Below are 18,791 nucleotides of genomic sequence, written 5' to 3' on the forward strand. Positions count from 1 at the left end.
GTATTAGTGACTCAAACCTGGAAAAGACCTTTCTAATCCTTTAATCGGGATATTAAAGAAATGAGAACAAAATAAAACCTTTAAAGAAAAATCTCCCAGCAGAGAGTGATACTTCAAAGCCTCGCATTGAGGTTCCTCTTTTAAAATACATTTGAAAAACAAGCCAATTTTGAAAAACTAATTAAAGAATTAGCCCACTGGCCTCTATAGTCATGCATCACTTAATGACAGGGATACAATCTAAGAAATGCATCATTAGACAATTTCGTCCTTGTGGGAATATCACAGAGTCTACTCCCACAAATCTAGATGGTATAGCCCACTACACACCTAGGCTGTATGGCACAGCCATTAGAATCTTATGGGGTCACCACCATACATGAGCTCCGTTGTTGGCTGAAACATCATTATGCACATGACTCTACTTACTTATCCACTAAATTAATATAAAATTATTTTTTGTCCAGAAAAGCCTTAAATATGGTGTACAATGACTTCTAACATTCAAATCAACATTCCCGAAATCAGTAAAACTTTAGAAAACAAGAAAAGTTTAGGCAAAGAATATTGCACACTGGCTATTAGCTTAAAATCATCATGGGACCAAGTTGTACCCCTTCCTAATTCTCTGACCTTGAGTTACTTCACCTCTCTAGGCCTTAGTTTCTGTTTCTGAAGAATGAGATAATAATCATGGTAGCTGCCTCATAGGACTACACTGAGAAAATAAAATACAGTATAAAGTGGTTAGCATAGTGCCTAGCATATAACAAATGTTCACTACATGTTATTTCTATCATTACCAGCATGACCAACAAAGAAACAGTTAAAGAAATTTTTTTCTTTTACTTTTAATGGTTTATGGGTCTTCTAGCAAACTCAGAATCAGACAATACAGTCAGCTCTCCATATCTAAAATTTCCACATCTGCAGATTCAACCAATCATGGATCAAAAATATTAGGGAAAAAACAAAAAATAATAAGAATAAAAAATACAGTATAACAACATAGCATTATATTTGGTGTTATAAGTAATATTAAGTAATCTGGAGATGATTTAAAGTATATGGGAGGAAATACATAGGTAATATGCAAATACTATGCCATTTTATATAAAGGACTTTAGCATCCATGGATTTTGGTATCTGTGGCAGTCCTGGAACCAATCTTCTGTGGATACCAAGGAACAACTGTATTTCCATAATACATTTCCCTAATATCAATTATGATAAATAATATCATAAACGAAGAGCCAACACTATACTAAATCAGGGGTCAGCAAACTACAGCCCTCAAGCCAAATCTGGCTCACTGACTATTTTTACAAATAAAGTTTTATTGGAACAGGGCCACAATTATCCATTCACAAATTGTCTATGGCTGCTTTCACAACGCAACTGCAGAGCTGAAGAGCTGCAACAGAGACTGCATTACCCACAAAGCCAAAAATATTTACTTTCTGATAAAATAATCTTGGAAGACAGTGTAGTCTAGTTCCAAAACTGAATTTTTATTTAACTTAGTAAGAAGTAATATTTTATGATAAGCTGTTATGAGAGACTCTAAAAGCTAAAAAGTTAGAAAATTATGTTTGTGGATCTTGGATTCTAAACACAGTGATGCTATTTCAAAGAGTGTTCCCTGCCTTGTTAAAATCATGAAGAATATCCCCAAGGCTTTTAGAAGCATTTGTTTCCATGAAGTCAGAAGGAAAACTGAGAAATAAAATTTAAAGTGACTTTATTATTTATTATATACCAGGTGGTGTCCTTAGTATTTTACACAGTCACTTCTTGTTATTTGCTGTAGTTAAGTTCTATGAAGTTGCTAAAAATCACTATTATTAGTGAATTCTGAACCATTGTTCCCTGGGAAAATACAGGATTAGGTTCCTGGGAGCCTCTGGTCACATCTTCACCAACTGACCAACACCTGACCTTGTTTGTGTGTATTTCTGCTTAAAGATGTCTTATTTAATACAAATAAGGGAACTTCAAAAAGTTCGTGGAAAATGGAATTTAAAAAATATGAATCTTTCCATGAACATTTTGAAGTCCCCTCATATTGTTGATTTATTAATACTGAATTCATGACCAACAGCACTATAAATCATGCTTGAACAAAACTATCTAATACTTGTATTTTCTTCAAAAGGCACTTCACAGCCCTCTTGCACTTAGGCTCATTAGCCACCACTTCAGCACTATAGTTGTTGGATGGCCATTTTAAGCAGCAAAATTACCAAAAACAACAAAAATGCTAAAGGCATGGCACTAAACAGACCATGAAAAGGACATTTGTTTACAGAGATGAAATAAGAAGTCAGAGTGTCAACTTGTTCAAGTGGGTGGTTGGGTGACTCAAATATTTCACTGCTCTGTACATGTGAGCAAATGACTATGAAAGTATAGAGTGTGTTAATTTGGGGGCTATAAATAAGTTTAAGCAAGTACTTGAATTTGCAAATATGGGATCTATGAAAAAAAAGAATCAGCTGTATTTATATAATAGATCTTTGGGAAAGTAAAGTATTATGCCCATATGCCAGATGAGGAAACTGAGCCACAGTGCATTTAAATAACCTGATTTAAAAGGCATCCAGTTAATAAGTGGCAAAGCTGATATTCAAATTCCAGTCTGTCTGATTCCAAAGGCAGTGCCCCAAAGAAAATTCAGTTCAAGCAATTATTACAACAAATGCAAAAAGGATAAACAATTCCAACTGAATTCATTATTATACTCCACATCATTCTTCATTTTTTGTCCTGAACTGTTGACCTCACCTATAAAAGGAAGGTAGTAACGACTATCACAAAGAGTTGTGGGAATAAATAAGCTACTTCATATAAAGCATTTAGCATTGTAAAGCACACAATAAATATTAAATATAATTATTAATAATCTAATTCAGGGATCTGGGACATACATTTGAATAACAACTCTGCCACTAGATTGAAATTATATCTCTTCAGAATAATTATGTAGTCAAAGTTAAAGGGGTATAGAGCCCTCAATAATACAAGGGAGCTGAAGACTCTAACACCTTTCGTATTTTAATCATTTGCTATTTGCTAACATGTGTTCTCCAAAGGTTCATATATTACTGGAAACTTAATCCCCGCTGTAACAGTGTGAAGAGGGTGGGAAATCTAGTTATGGTGATCGAAGGGTAGGGCCTTTAAAAGATAATTGGATACTGAGGACAATGTCCTTGTAAATGAATTAATCCACTGATGGTTTAATGGGTGGTCATGGGCATGGCTCTGATGGCTTTAAAAGTAGAGCAAGTGAGGAGGTTAGACTTCTCAGCCTCCAAAACTGTAAGAAATAAATTTCATTTCTTTATAAATTACCCAGTTTCAGATACTCTTTTATAAGCAACAGAAACAGACTCTCCATTCTGGAAGCCAGCTCTGGAGCCACATGTCAAAGGAAAAGAAGAGCCACACATTCTTGTTAAACATGACTCCCTTCATGAGCTTATGTCAACAGAGTTAGCCCTGCCTACCTCTTTTAGTATCAACAACTATGATCTGCTTTTCCTTTATGGATATCTTCTATCTCTGCCTTATCTACTTTCTATTCAACACTACTATCTTGGCATTTGGTCTTTAATTGGATAATAAGGTTTTTGTATAATCTTAAGTACTATGCTCTTTTCAATCAAATTTTTTGAGAGTAACTTTCAACAGCAGGATGATAGACAGTTATTGTAAATAGCTATTGTTAGCCATTGTAAATGTAAATTGATTGTATTTCATTCGAATCAATTAGTCATTTCAAAAATAAATACTGTTTTTCTTCTTCAAAAACCTTGAAATCCTAGAGAAACTGAATTGAATTAGAGATAATCAAACTCCAAAGTTTTAATCTGAGAACAGAAAGACCTTATTTGCCTAAGGTCGCACACTACTTAACAGTGGGCTCAACTGGGGATTTTACATATTTTACCTAAGCACCCCGTAGAAGAGTGATTTTTTTTTTTCTTTTTTTTTTCTTTTTTTTTGTGACCGGTAAGGGGATCATAACCCTTGGCTTGGTGTCGTCCGCACCGCGCTCAGCCAGTGAGCGCACTGGCCATCCCTATATAGGATCCGAACCCGCAGCCTCGGTGCTCCCAGCGCCGCACTCTCCCGAGTGAGCCACGGGGTCGGCCCAGAAGAGTGATATTTTAAGACCCAAGCTCTTGAGGTCTAAACTGCAACCAAGAGGTCATGTGCAGCATCACAGTTTTGTTTTGTTTTTAACAAGACATAATTATTATTAGGTTGGCAAATATTTTTAAAGAATTACAATATTCAGTATTGGCTAACTTGTTTGAGGTAGACACTGTCATATTATATTTATTTCAGGGAAAATATAAATTGGTACAGTCTCTCTAGATTTGCACTATCCAATAGTACTTTCTAGGATGACAGAAATGTTGCATATCTGCACTGTCCAATCTGGTAGCTACTAACTATATGTAACTATTGAGCACTTGAAATGTGGCTAGTACAATTAAGGAAATGAATTTTTAATATTTTTCAAGTTTAATTAATTTAAATTTAAATAGCCACATGTGGCTACCATATTCAAGAGTCCAGACAAGAAGATAATTTGGCAACACGTTTCAAATGCTTTTAAAAAATAGGGGGTTTACCTTTCCATCCAGCAATTTTAGATCCAGGAAGCTCAAAGGTCCCCAAACAGATCACTGTTCTTTTTCTCAGGTGTACGCCTCTTCTTTGCTGACATCTCTATCTGCTACTATAAATCCGTAAAGGTTCAAATACGCAGGTGTAAAGAATCAGGTATGGCGAAAGCATTTAAATTAGTCTGTCACCGGTTCAGTTTTGGGAGCTTGTGTGTGTCCAGAAATTTATCCATTTCCTCCAGATTTTCAAATTTGTTGGCGTACAGTTGTTTATAGTAGTCTCGAATGATTCCTTGTATTTCAGATGAATCAGTTGTAATATCGCCTTTTTCATTTCTAATTTTTGTTATTTGAGTCTTCTCTCTTCTTTTTTTTGTTAGCCATGCTAATGGTTTGTCAATTTTATTTATCTTTTCAAAAAACCAACTTTTTGATTCGTTGATCTTTTGAATTGTTTTTTGGTTTGGTGCTGGGATAACTGGATATCGATATGCAGGAGAATGAAACTAGATCCATACCTCTCACCGTATACTAAAATCAACTCAAAATGGATTAAGGATTTAAATATACACCCTGAGACAATAAAACTTCTTAAAGAAAACATAGGGGAAACACTTCAGGAAATAGGACTGGGCACAGACTTCATGAATACGACCCCAAAAGCACGGGCAACCAAAGGAAAAATAAACAAATGGGATTATATCAAACTAAAAAGCTTCTGCACAGCAAAAGAAACAATTAAAAGAGTTAAAAGACAACCAACAGAGTGGGAGAAAATATTTGCAAAATATACATCTGACAAAGGATTAATATCCAGAATATATAAGGAACTCAAACAACTTTACAAGAAGAAAACAAGCAACCCAATTAAAAAATGGGCAAAAGAGCTAAGTAGGCATTTCTCTAAGGAAGATATCCAAATGGCCAACAGACATATGAAAAAATGCTCAACATCACTCAGCATCCGGGAAATGCAAATCAAAACCACATTGAGATACCATCTAACCCCAGTTAGGATGGCTAAAATCCAAAAGACTATGAACGATAAATGCTGGCGAGGCTGCGGAGAAAAAGGAACTCTCATACATTGTTGGTGGGACTGCAAAATGGTGCAGCCTCTATGGAAAATGGTATGGAGGTTCCTTAAACAATTGCAAATAGATCTACCATACGACCCAGCCATCCCACTGTTGGGAATATACCCAGAGGAATGGAAATCATCAAGTCGAAGGTATACCTGTTCCCCAATGTTCATCGCAGCACTCTTTACAATAGCCAAGAGTTGGAACCAGCCCAAATGCCCATCATCAGATGAGTGGATACGGAAAATGTGGTACATCTACACAATGGAATACTACTCAGCTATAAAAACGAATGAAATACTGCCATTTGCAACAACATGGATGGACCTTGAGAGAATTATATTAAGTGAAACAAGTCAGGCACAGAAAGAGAAATACCACATGTTCTCACTTATTGGAGGGAGCTAAAAATTAATATATAAATTCACACACACACATACACACATACACACACAAACCGGGGGGCGGGGAGGAAGAAGATATAACAACCACAATTATTTGAAGTTGATACAACAAACAAACAGAAAGGACATTGTTGGGGGGGAGGGGGGGAGGGGGGAGGGAGGGAGGTTATGGTGATGGGGAGCATTAATCAGCTACAATGTATATCGACAAAATAAAATTAAAAAAATAAAAAAAAAAATAAAAAAAAAAAAATAATAAAAAAAAAAATAAATTAGTCTGTCACCAAGTAGCAAATGGCTTGGGCAATTTACTTAACTCTCTGTTCCTCCATTCATTTACATTCCAATGAGAACACCACCAACCCTTTGCTTGTGGTCATCCAGTGAGAGGCTATGGAAGCCTCTCAAAGTAAAGAGTGATATGAAAATTCAAAGCATTACTATGATCACCCAACCACCCAGCACAACATGCCAAGTAACAGTTACTGAATGCAATCATTTACATGCTCATTATCATCTATGATTTATGCCTGACAATAAAGTACATCTATTTTTAATCTTTTTACCAGGGCCTCTTAGTTTTTCTTTTTCTTCCTCCAGAAACCTAATGCCTTGAAATACTATGGCTATCAATTACATTTATTCATCATTCATTTTTGCTATTTTTATTCAAAGTTTATTACTAAAATATGTTTTCTAAACAGTAAACAGCAATAAGAAGTAGTAATAAAAGAATTTTCAATTTACATGTTAAATGAGCTGTTTATGATATAATGAACCTATATAATCTTATTACAGGTAAATATCTGGGAACCACACTGTATTAGATTCATTTATTCAGCAAACATTTCTTCAGTGCCTGCCGTTTGGTAGTTAGATACTAGGTATCAACAATATTTTGGTGAATAAGATGGAAGTAGTCCCTACTCTCATGAAGCTTCTGTGACAGTCTAGTCTAAACTTATCCTCCTCAAAACAGATTAAGTTTACGTTTCACTAAGCTTAAATTCACTGTATAATCCACCTTGTCAACTCAAGTTAAAAACTAAATACAAAATCACTACATATATTTATGGAAGAATGTTAATTAAATCAATTCCAGAGTCTAGACAAGCCAATATGTCTATTTTTCTTCAATTGCTTAGTCTCATTTAAATAAGATTAATAAGGCTAAAGCCATAGACACTGTTATTATTGACTACATAAAGAGCATACTCGTGACTTATATTACTATTACCCACTGACATTAAGGGCAGCACAAAGAAAATAATGCCTAGTTGGTGGGCCTCAAAAATAAGTTTTACCACTATAACTCATTTAGCCAATGAATTATCATTATAAGACAAAACTTCAAGTGCCTGCCAGGTTTATTATCCTCATTCTTCTCACAGGAAACAAAAAACAGGAAATGTCATCTCAGAGAAAACGAACAGCATATTGAACCTAGCAAATCTCAGATCACCTTCCTCCCTCAGTACCAGTGCTGAGCACAACACTTGAACGCTATCTTTTTAAGCTCTTATTTGTGAAATTCTTAGGAAAGAAAAAATAATTTTTATCTCATTTTATAAAAATGAAGCGAGACAGCAAGAAGCCAAAACAGTATATTAAAACAGGCTATTTCTGAGTTCTATTGCACAGTAGGGTGAATACAGTTAATAATAGAGTGTTGAAAATTCAAAAAGAAAAAAAAAAAATGGGCCATTTCTTGCTGATGTTCTCTGATTCACATTGAGCCATTTTTCCCCCCCTTGGCTGAAAGGAATCCTTGTTCTCTTTAATTGGGAAGATTTTATTTATACTAAGAGGGTGGTTTTCTTGTCAAAATATACAAGGCAGTAATGAGGCTGGCTGTGAATACATCAACTCTCTGCCAAGTTCAATTTAAGGCTGGAAGAGGATAAGGTAGCACAGTCCAAATTTTAATAGTGGCAGACATTGCAATGTTCCTATCAGGAGTAAATATTCATGAGCATCAAGATGACATATTAATACTCTGCTATAATTCACAAGTTATGGTATTTGAAGCATGATTTGATCATAGAATAAATAAATCTGTGATGTGTAATCATAACACTTAAAACTATCAGAATAACCAAAAGGGACTTTTGAGATTACTGTACCAATTCAGATCCCAAGTTTTCTCATCTAGGTGACCTTGAACAACTTAGTTCAACATTTCTATAATCTCTAGTGGCAGACTTTCTATCTAATAAACTCCCCATAGTATCATGCAGCCAGAAAATTTTGCTATGAATAAGCTGAGAAAAACCTTCTGTCTTCATTTCAAAAACAGCGTTAGAAAAGAACTCTGCCCTAGGAGCCAAAAGACACAAGTTCTAGTTCCAGCAGCGCCACTTAGCTATGTGAAAGAACATGTCCAAAGCTGCTATGTAACTCTGAAGTGTCCAATAAAACTATCAGAATTGAATTTTAAAGCCTGATCCTACCAATAACAATTTTTAATTTTGCTTTAAGAATTGGGGATGAAGTTGTAGTCCACAAGGTGTAATTTTTGTTATTATTTGTAAAATTCTTAGAGAAGGAAGAAGAAATAATTTTTATCTCTCAGTTTACAAAACAAAAGTGAGACAGAAGATACACAAAAGAGTACATTAATGCAAACCAGTTCTGGCTAACAATTTCCAATTCACTTTTCTTTAAAAAGAATATTTAGTGAAAGAATTGCCTCTATGTCTCTAAAAATTAATTGTCTCATCTAACATACTTTCCTGATTTAAGCATCACATATTGTACACGGGTATTGATATTCAACACCGTAACCCATAGATAACCTACAATCAATTATGTTTTAATAAGATAAATAAATAAATAAATACTTTCCAAAGGATCCTTACATAGCCCTATCAGATAGAACTGTCTGATTATCACTGCAGTTCTTAGGACTGATCAGCCAGAAAAAAATAAAATAAAATAAAAAACGAACTCTTGGCAGGAAAACTCATCCATGTAACACTGCAGATAACAATCCCCATTAAATTAGCAGAGCCTGGATAAAAGATTTTCGTGTTTTTATGAGTAGAGCCAATTAAGGTAGTTTTTACCTTCAGAAGAAAAAGGAAAAAAAAAAACACAAACGTACTTTATTGTGTTCTTGACTTCAGTGATTGATGAGGAAGGAGACAAATCCTCGTTCATCAGGCACAGGATGACATGAGGTTTGTAGAAGAAAAACAACAGCAAAAGTCAGGGGAAGGAATATGTTCAGAGTTTTTGATGAGGTCACCAAAGGGGGCAGAACAATGCATCTGTGAAATCAGTTTTCTCAACATCCAATTATGCTTTAGCACTTTGATTCATATCATCCTGAACTTTTCCTCTTCCTTAGAAAATATTGTTCACCCTCTACTCCCTGGTGGTCTCTCTGACCTTGATTCCGCAATTTTTATAAAACACTTTTTTCAGACAAACTCTCAACCACAGCTCACACTGAAACACTACTATTGACCTAAAGCCTGATTTTGAGCTGTTCTCAACAGCTTTTATCTCATCTCCTAATCTCATTCATTCCAGCCTTTCAACAACCGCTTGTGTGTTGTTGAGCAGATTTAACTTTAACATTCTGCCCACCTGGAAATCGACGCATCAAAATTCCATACTAAGCCTACTGAGGACAAAATTTGACAGTATTCTGTATGTCAATTTGTGCTTTTACATATAGAATACATTTTTACAAATCTGATTAGATCTTTGTGTTTCATCTATAAAAATGAAACACTAAAGTCAGTCTTTAATTTGGTGACACCAAAGTTATTCAACAAATATTCCAGTGTTCCAGAGTTTTCTTAGAAGCCATGAGAGGATTACACTTCCTTTCCTTAAGGAGTTTATTCTCCTCTTCGGAAGAATTTATATAGTCGGAAAAAGTGCCAATTTTTTTCTAATACACAATAAATAATGAAAGCATACTGAATGTACCAAGCACCAACAATATGCTAGGCCTGGGGGAAAAAAAAACAAACATTACTTAACCAACTTCTCACTGCATATGAAGATATAACCACAAAAATCCCCTAAATTCCAAATGTTATTCTCTTATCTTTCTAAAAAATATACACAATAAAATCTTCAAACAGAACATTAATCAATTAAAATGACCTGCAAAGCAACGTGTCTGAGCTTTAATTTTTTTTTAAATGTTATAGTTCTTGATCAGACTTGCAAACACTTTTAAACGAGTCCTTGGCAACCTCCCAATTGGTGACTTTGATATCCCTGTGGCCATACATGGGTATTTGAGCCTTTAGATACCATCTTTTTAAAAATCCACTTACCTATCCAAGACATTACTTTGTGTCACATTTCCATCAAGAGCTAAATGTTAGGAAAGCACAGATGTCTCAAGAAAGGGCCAAACACTTGTTCAATATACACTGTAATGTATTCTAAAGAGGCAGTACCATTGGGGTTAAGAACATGGAGCCAGTTGCTAGACTACCTAGCACCCAGTTTCAAATGCCAGTTCTGCCTTTCACCTATGTGACTCTAAACTACAGTTCAGTTTCCTCATCTATTTAAAAAAAAAAAAAGTTTAAAAACAGTGGGGAACCAGAGGTAATAAAATCACCTACGGGAGCTAAAAATTAATATATAAATTCACACACACACACACAAAAAAAAAAAAAAAACGGGGGGGGGAAGAAGATATAACAACCACAGTTACTTGAAGTTGATACGACAAGCAAACAGAAAGGACATTGTTGGGGGGGAGGGGGGAGGGAGAAGGGAGGGAGGTTTTGGGGATGGGAAGCAATAATCAGCCACAATGTATATCGACAAAATAAAATTTTTTAAAAAAAAGAGAAATTGACAAAAATCACAATAATGGGAGATATTTGCAGTTAGTATTTACTGAAGAAAAGCCACAAATATATTTATTTATTTTAATAGACAATACTTGTATATGTTAAAAAATTGAAAAGGTACAAAATTGTTAAGGGAAATGAAAGCCTCTGTCCTGTTTATATCCCCTAGCTTCTGAGTTTCCCTCTTCAGAAGTCACCATTATCAACAGATTCTTGTGTATTCTTCCAGATATGTTTATATATTTATATATAAACATATTATTGTTCCCTTGCAAATAATAACATACCATACACACTAAAATAAATAAATAAATAAATAAAATCACCTACATTACAAGGTTGTGATGACAAAATGAATCTGAGTGAATGCATGCAAAACATTTATAACTGTGCCTGGCATATAGCAAGTAAAGATCAACTATTATTTTTATTATTATTTCAACTATTATTACTACTAAATTAGTATATAATATGATTCCAGACACTGTACATTTATCACCCCATTTAACCCCCTCAATCACCTATGAATGGCTATCTCCAGGTCAAAGGCCAGAGACCTTGGTATGATACACAGAAGCCTATGAGATTTGCCAGAACCTCTGGCCCCTCCCACAATCTCCCTGAGAGCAAGCCACCAAGATCTCACAGAGCACCCAAGAAATCCTGATCTGATGCTGCCTCTACTCAGCACCTTCATCCATGTTTCCTACGCCTGGAATGCCACTTTGCAACATCAAGTTAAAGAAACTCTTCTTTCAGAATTCACCTCAGAAATCCTCAGAGAATTAACATGTATGGCCTAAAAAGCGTGGCATTTCATCCCTGCCTCAACCTTAAGTCAGGACACAATTTTGCACACGAACCCACCAGACCCAATAATTTTCCAAGGTTATTCAGCTGGTAACTGATGAGTCTGAACTTCAAACTTAAGTCTGCTTCACTGTGAGGCACTCTCGACCCCCTCTGAGAAGAACTCATCCTTCCCTCCTTGGTGAGATCACCCTAGAAAACAAATTATCTATCATGTACTTTGCCCTACACTGCAATTAGTTTGTTGCTCCCTTATCAGAATGAAAGGCCCTGGAAAACAGGAATCTTTTTTTTTTTTTCTTTATTTTTGGATCCCTCTTATCAAGAATATAGGAAATATTCAGTAAAAGTTCACTTAAGAAACACATTAAAGCTCAATAGAGAGCTGTGGAATATTTTGCTCAAGGACCAACAAATCAGTTGCAGAACTAGGTTTTACCCAAGTGGATAGCACACCTATGGGAGATCTTCACTGGACACCAGTGCAGTGATGCTGCAATAGAACCTTGTAGAGCAATCATATGAAATTAATTAAATCATATTATAAGTAACATCATACAAAAATGTACTAAATTACTCAGGCATGTATATATTTTCTTTTCTCCTATTTTTATTGGATATTGACAAATCATTGTATGTACATGGGGTACAGACTGATGTTATATGTATACAGTGTGAAATGATTCAATTGAGCTAATTAACATACCCATCACCTCAGATACTTACCATTTATTCCTGTCTAGCTGAAACATTATACCTTTTGTCCAGCCTCTCCTCATTCCCCCCACCCTCAGCCTCTGGTAACCACCACTTTGCTCTCTGCTTCCATGAGTTCTACTGTCTTAGATTCCACAGATAAGTGAGAATATGCAGTATTTGTCTTTCTGTGCCTGCCTTATTTCATTTAGCATAATGACCTCCAGATTCATCCATGTTGTCACAAATGACATAATTCCCCTCTTTTTAAAGGCCAAATAGAATTCTATTTTGTGTGTGTGTGTGTGTGTGTGTGTGTGTGTGTGTGTGTGTGTGTGTGTGTGTGTGTGTGTGTGTGTGTGTCACATTTTCTTTATCCATTCATCTGTCGGTAGACACTTAGGTTGATTCCATAACTTAGCTATTGTGAATAATACTGCAATAAACATGGGAAGGCAGATATCTCTTTGATATACTGATTTTGAATCCTTTGGATATATGAGTATACCAGACATGGAATTGCTGGATCACACAGTAGCTCTACCTCCAATTTTTTGGGGAATACTCATACTGTATTCCAAATTGGCTGCACCAATTTACATGCCCCAAAACACTGTACAAGCATTTCTTTTTCTCCACATCCTAACACTTGTTATCTTTCATCTTTTTGACAGTATCCCTTCTAACAGGTGTTAGGTTATACTTCATTGTGGTTTTAATTTGCATTTCTCTAATTAGTGATGCTGAGCATTTTTTCATATATTTGTTGGCTATGTGTATGTCTTCTTTTGAGAAACATCTATCCAGGTCCTTTGCCCACTTTTTAGTTGAGTTACTTGTTTTTTTTACTATTGAGTGGTTTGAGTTCCTTATACATTTTGTATATTAACCCTTTCTATCTATATGGCTCACTCATAAATATTTTCTGCCATTCCATAGATTTTGCCTCTTACTCTGTTCTTTCCTTTGCTGTGCAGAAACTTTTTAGTTTGATGTAAGCCCATTTGTCAATTTAAACTTTTGTTGCCTGTTGGATTTGGGGGTCAAATCCAAAAAATCATCGCCAAGACCAACTTCATAAAGTTTTTCCACTATATTCTTCTACTAGCTTTACAGTTTTGGGTTTTTAAGGCTTTAATCATTCGGAGTTGATTTGTGCTTATGGTGTGAGGTAAGGGTCCGATTTCACTTTTCTGCACGTGAATATCCAGTTTCCACAACCCTCTTTATTGAAGAGGCCATCCTTTGTCCACTGTGTATTCTTGGCACCTTTGCTGGAAATCAATTGGCCATAAATGTAGCCTTTTTCTGGGGCTCTCTACTCCATTCCATCAGTTGATGTGTCTGTAAGGCATGTATGTTTGAATCGGTGTTTCCCAAAAATAATGTTCTTCAGAAATCAGCTTGAGGGATCATGATACACATTAGATTTTTTTTTTAAAGTCCTATAATCAAATACATTTGGGAAATTCTGGGTAAAACAGAATACACTTAACACATAGAAAATGTTCTATAAAGGTTTATTAAGTTTCTCAGAGATTTACTATGAAAATATACACAGCGTTCCTCCATAAGGGGGACACTGTATTCACCATTTTCCATATTTACGAATATTTTACTACAAAAAATCCTGACATACTTTTTTTTTTTGTTTACACGAAGTATTTCTTGGGATTTGTATTCAATGGAAAAGACTAGGAGAACGCCACACAATTGCCATTCAGTGCCAATGTTCCAATTTGCCCAATGGCACTTGGTACTGTACCAATAATAACTATTATCTCAACAGACTACATATGAAATTCTGGTGGGAACCTACATGTCAAAGAGCTACAACACCAGGCAATAGATTGCTTTAAGTACCGCCCCATAAGCAAAAACCAACTCTTTCCGTGAGATTCCTCCTCTTCACTTCCAAACTGGAACCGAAAGCTATTGATGGAAACTGCCACCATTACTCTGCTTATTATTGTTTTTTAAAAAGCAACTTTATTGAGGTATAACTGACATACAAAAAGCTGTATCTACTTAATATATACAACTGGATGAGTTTGGAGGTAAGTATACACCTGTGAAACCATCACCACGTCTATGCCATAAACCCATTATCTCCAGAGGTTTCTTCTCACTCTTTCTATTATTTTTTTTGTTTCAAAGATCTATCCACTTAGCAAATTTTTAAGTATACACTACAGTGGACTACAGAGTATCCTACAATATGCTATAGTATATATTATTAACTATAGACACTATGCTGTACAGTAGATCTCTAGGACTTACACATCTTGTATAACCGAAAATTTACACCCTTTGATTACTATCTTACTATTTCTCCTTCTCCCCAGCCCCTGGCAACCACCATTCCACTCTCTGCTTCTATGAGTTTGATTTTTTAGATTTGTCATATTAATAGTATCATGTAGTCTTTGTCCTGTGTCTGGCTCATTACATTTACCATAATGTCTTCCAACTTCATCCATGTTGTTGCAAATCTCAGGATTTCCTTCTTTTTTTAAGGCTGAATAGTATTCCATTGTATATATGTACCACATTTTCTTCATCCACTTATCCATCGATGAACATTTAGGTTGCTTCCATATCTTGATTGCTGTGAATAATGCTGCAATAAACATGAGCAGATACCTCTTCAAGATCCTAACTTCAATTCCTTTGGATATACACTCAGACATGGGATTGCTGAATCATATGGTTGTTCTATTTTTAATTTTTTGAGGAACCTCCATATTGTTTTCCATAGTGGCTACAGCAATTTACATTCTCACCAACAATGGTTCATTTTTCTCCACATCCTTGTCCATATTTAACTTTTGGTTTTTTGATAACAGCCATGCTAACATGTGTGAGGTGGTATCTCAATTTTGATCTGAATTTCCCTGATGATTAGGGATGTTGAGCTCCATTTCACTTGTTTGCCATTTTTATGTCTTCCTAGAAATGTCTGTTTAGTTCCTTTGCTCACTTTTTAATTGGGTTCTTTTGCTATTGAGTTATAGGAGTTCCCTATACATATATATTAATGCTTTATCAGATATAAGGTTTGCAAATATTTCCTCCCATTCCATATGTTGCTTTTCATGTTGTTTCCTTCGCTGTGCAGAAACGTTTGATGTAACTGTCTATTTTTGCTTTTGCTGTCTTTGTTTTTCATGTCATTTCCAAGAAATAATTGCCAAGGCCAATGTCAAGGTTTTTCCTGTTTTCTTATAAGAGTTTTATGCTTTCAGGTATTATGCTTAAGTCTTTCATCCATTTTGATTTGATTTTTGTGGTGTAATGTAAGGGTCTAATTTCATTATTTTGCTTGTGGATATTCAATTTTCCAAACACCATTTATTGAAGAGACTATCCTTTCCCCATTTTGTTATCTTTGGCACCCTTGTCAAAGATCAGTTGATTGCATATGCATGGGTACAAACATGGGCTCTAACATTCTGTTCCACTGTTCTATGTATTTGTTTTTATGCCAATACCTTTTTAATTACTATAGCTATGTAATATATTTTGAAATCAGGAAGTATAATGCCTCCTTCTTTTTGCTCAAAATTGCTCCAGCCAATTAGGGTATTTTGTGGTCCCATATAAATTTTAGGGTTTTTTTTTTTCTATTTCTGCAAAAAAAATACCATTGGGATTTTGATAGCGACTGCACTGAACTGGTAGATAGATCTCTTTGGGTAGTAAGAATATTTTAACAATATTAAGTTTTCCAATCTATGAGCATGGGGTGTCTTTCCATTTACCTGTGATTGCTTTCCTCAGTGTTTACAGTTTTTAGCATATAACTCTTTCACCTCCTTGGTTAAGTTTATTCCTAAATTTTCTATTCTTTTTGATGCTATTATAAATGGGATTGCTTTCTCGATTTCTTTTTTGGATAGTTCATTGTTAGTATATAGAAATGCAACTGACTTTTATATGTTGATCTTGTATCTTGCAACTTTGCTGAATTAATTTACTAATTCTAACAGGTTTTTTATTTTGTTTTGTTTTGGGTTTTTTTGTAGACTCTTTAGGGTTTTCTACATATAAGATCATGTCATCTGTAAATAGAAATCATTTTACTTCCTTTCTTATTTAGATGTCTTTTCTTTCTCTCTTTTTCTTACCTAATTGTTTTGGCTAGGACTTCTAGTACTATGTGAAATAGAAGTGGCTAGAGTGGAAACTCTTGCCTTATTACAGATCTCAGATGAAAATGTTTCCATTTTTCACCATTGAGGATAATGTTATCTTTGGTCTTGTTATATATGGCATCTATTGTGTTGAGGTAAGTTTCTTCTATACCTAACTGTTGAGAGTTTGTACCAGGAAAGAATGTTGAATTTTGTAAAATGCTTTTTCTGAATCTGTTGAGATGACCATGGATTTTATACTTCCTTCTGTCAATGTGATGTATCACACTGATTGAGTTGCACATGTTAAATCATCCTGGGATAGCAGGAATAAATCCCACTTGGTCATTGCAGTGGATTGAATTATATCCCCTCAAAACTCCCTGAAGCTTGAATTGTATCCCCGAAGTTTTATGTATTAGAAACTTAGCCCCCCACTGTGACTGTTAACAGGGTGGGAACTCTTATTATGGTAATTGTAAGGTGGAGCCTTGAAGAGGTGATTGGGTTGTAGGATTGTTCAGAAATGAATTGATTAAAAATGGTGGTCAGGGGCATGGTTCTGAGGGCTTTAAAAGAAGAGGAGAGTCTGTCTCTGTCTGCTCTCTCTCTTTTTCCACCATCTTGCAATGTGAGCCCCCTGGCACTGTCACCACCCCCAGATGGACTATGGACTTTGGACTTCTCAGCCTCAGAAACTGTAAGCAATGTTTCCTTTTTCTTTATCAATCACCCAGTTCTGTGTATTGTTATAAGCAATAATAACAGACTAATACAGAAAACTAGTACCAGAGAAGTGGGGTGTTGCTTATAACAAATACTTGAAAATGTGGAAGCATCTAGGAAGTCCAAGATCAACATGCCAGTAGATCTGGTGTCTGGTGAGAGCTTCCTGCTTCATAGATGCTGTCTTTTTGCTGTGTCCTCACATGGTGGAAGAGGTGAAGCTTTCTCTTGATCTGCTGGAGCTGGGATACACTCTTCTCTTCTGTCCATGGACATCAGAGCTCAACACTCTTCAGCTGTTGGGTTCCAGGACTTACACCAAGGACACCATCAGCTTCCTTGGTTTTGAGGCCTTTTGACTTGGACTGAACCATGCTACTGGCATACAGTTTATAGACGGCCTATCGTGGGACTTTTCTTCATAGTCACTTGAGCTAATTCCCCTAATAAATCCCTCTCATATAATTACAACATATTTGTGGTCAGAAAAGATACTTGGAATGATTTCAATCTTCTTAAATTTGTTAAAAATTGTTTTGTGACCTAGAATGTGATTTATCCTGGAGAATGTTCTGTGTGTACTTGAGAAGAATGTGTACTCTGCTACTGTTAGGTAGAATGTTCTGTATGTATGTTAGGTCCATTTGGTCTATAGTGCTGTTCAAGTCTGCTGCTTATTGATTTTTCTGTCTGGATGATTCATCCATTTATCTTTTAATTTGAGATATATAATTCTCCTTCTATTATTGTATTGTTATCTATTTCTCCCTTCAGGTCTGTCAATGTTTATTTTATATATGTAGGTGCTCTGATGTTTGGTAAATATATACTTATAATTATTCTATCTTCCTGTTGAATTCACCCTTTTATTATTATGTAATGACCTCCTTAGTCCCCGGTGACAGTTTGTTTGATATAAATATAACTGCTTATTTCTTAAGCCCATTAAATACGGGTTATAATGATAGTTTGGAGAGAAACAAAAAAGAAAAAAAGTCTGTATTCAAAGGGTTTTTTTTTTTTTTTACTAGTCTGAACACATTACTTATTAATCCAAGCCAATCAAATATTAGACACTGCTAACAAATATTCAAAGATTAGAATATAAGCATATGTATGTATACATATGTAAAAGTCATATCTGATTAAAGCCACATTAATTCACTACATTCTGTATGAGAAATACGAAAATAAATTACATACACACACATATATGCTACACACATTATATATACATATATACCCACATATCTATATACACTTACACATATTTGATCATATATATTACTTCATATGTATTATTGATTTACATATTATAAATACTGAAGTATAAGAGTAAACAAAGTCCATAAGACTGTGGCTGATTTGCTGCATACATACCAAATGGAATTACAGATATCTTAAATAGTCATCTTCATTTACAAAACAGAATGTTAAGGTTGTACTTGAAGTTGTGAACTCAGAAATATTTGAAAGA

The 18,791-nt window shown here is 35.1% G+C and overlaps 1 protein-coding gene across 1 annotated transcript in view; it reads right to left on the bottom strand.

Moving 5' to 3' along the window:
* The window catches only part of ELAPOR2 (endosome-lysosome associated apoptosis and autophagy regulator family member 2), a 107,198-nt gene that overhangs the window by 78,127 nt on the left and 10,280 nt on the right, over positions 1 to 18,791 (bottom strand). The window lies entirely within an intron of this gene.

This window comes from Cynocephalus volans, chromosome 6, assembly GCF_027409185.1.
Source record: "Cynocephalus volans isolate mCynVol1 chromosome 6, mCynVol1.pri, whole genome shotgun sequence".
NCBI lineage: Eukaryota > Metazoa > Chordata > Mammalia > Dermoptera > Cynocephalidae > Cynocephalus > Cynocephalus volans.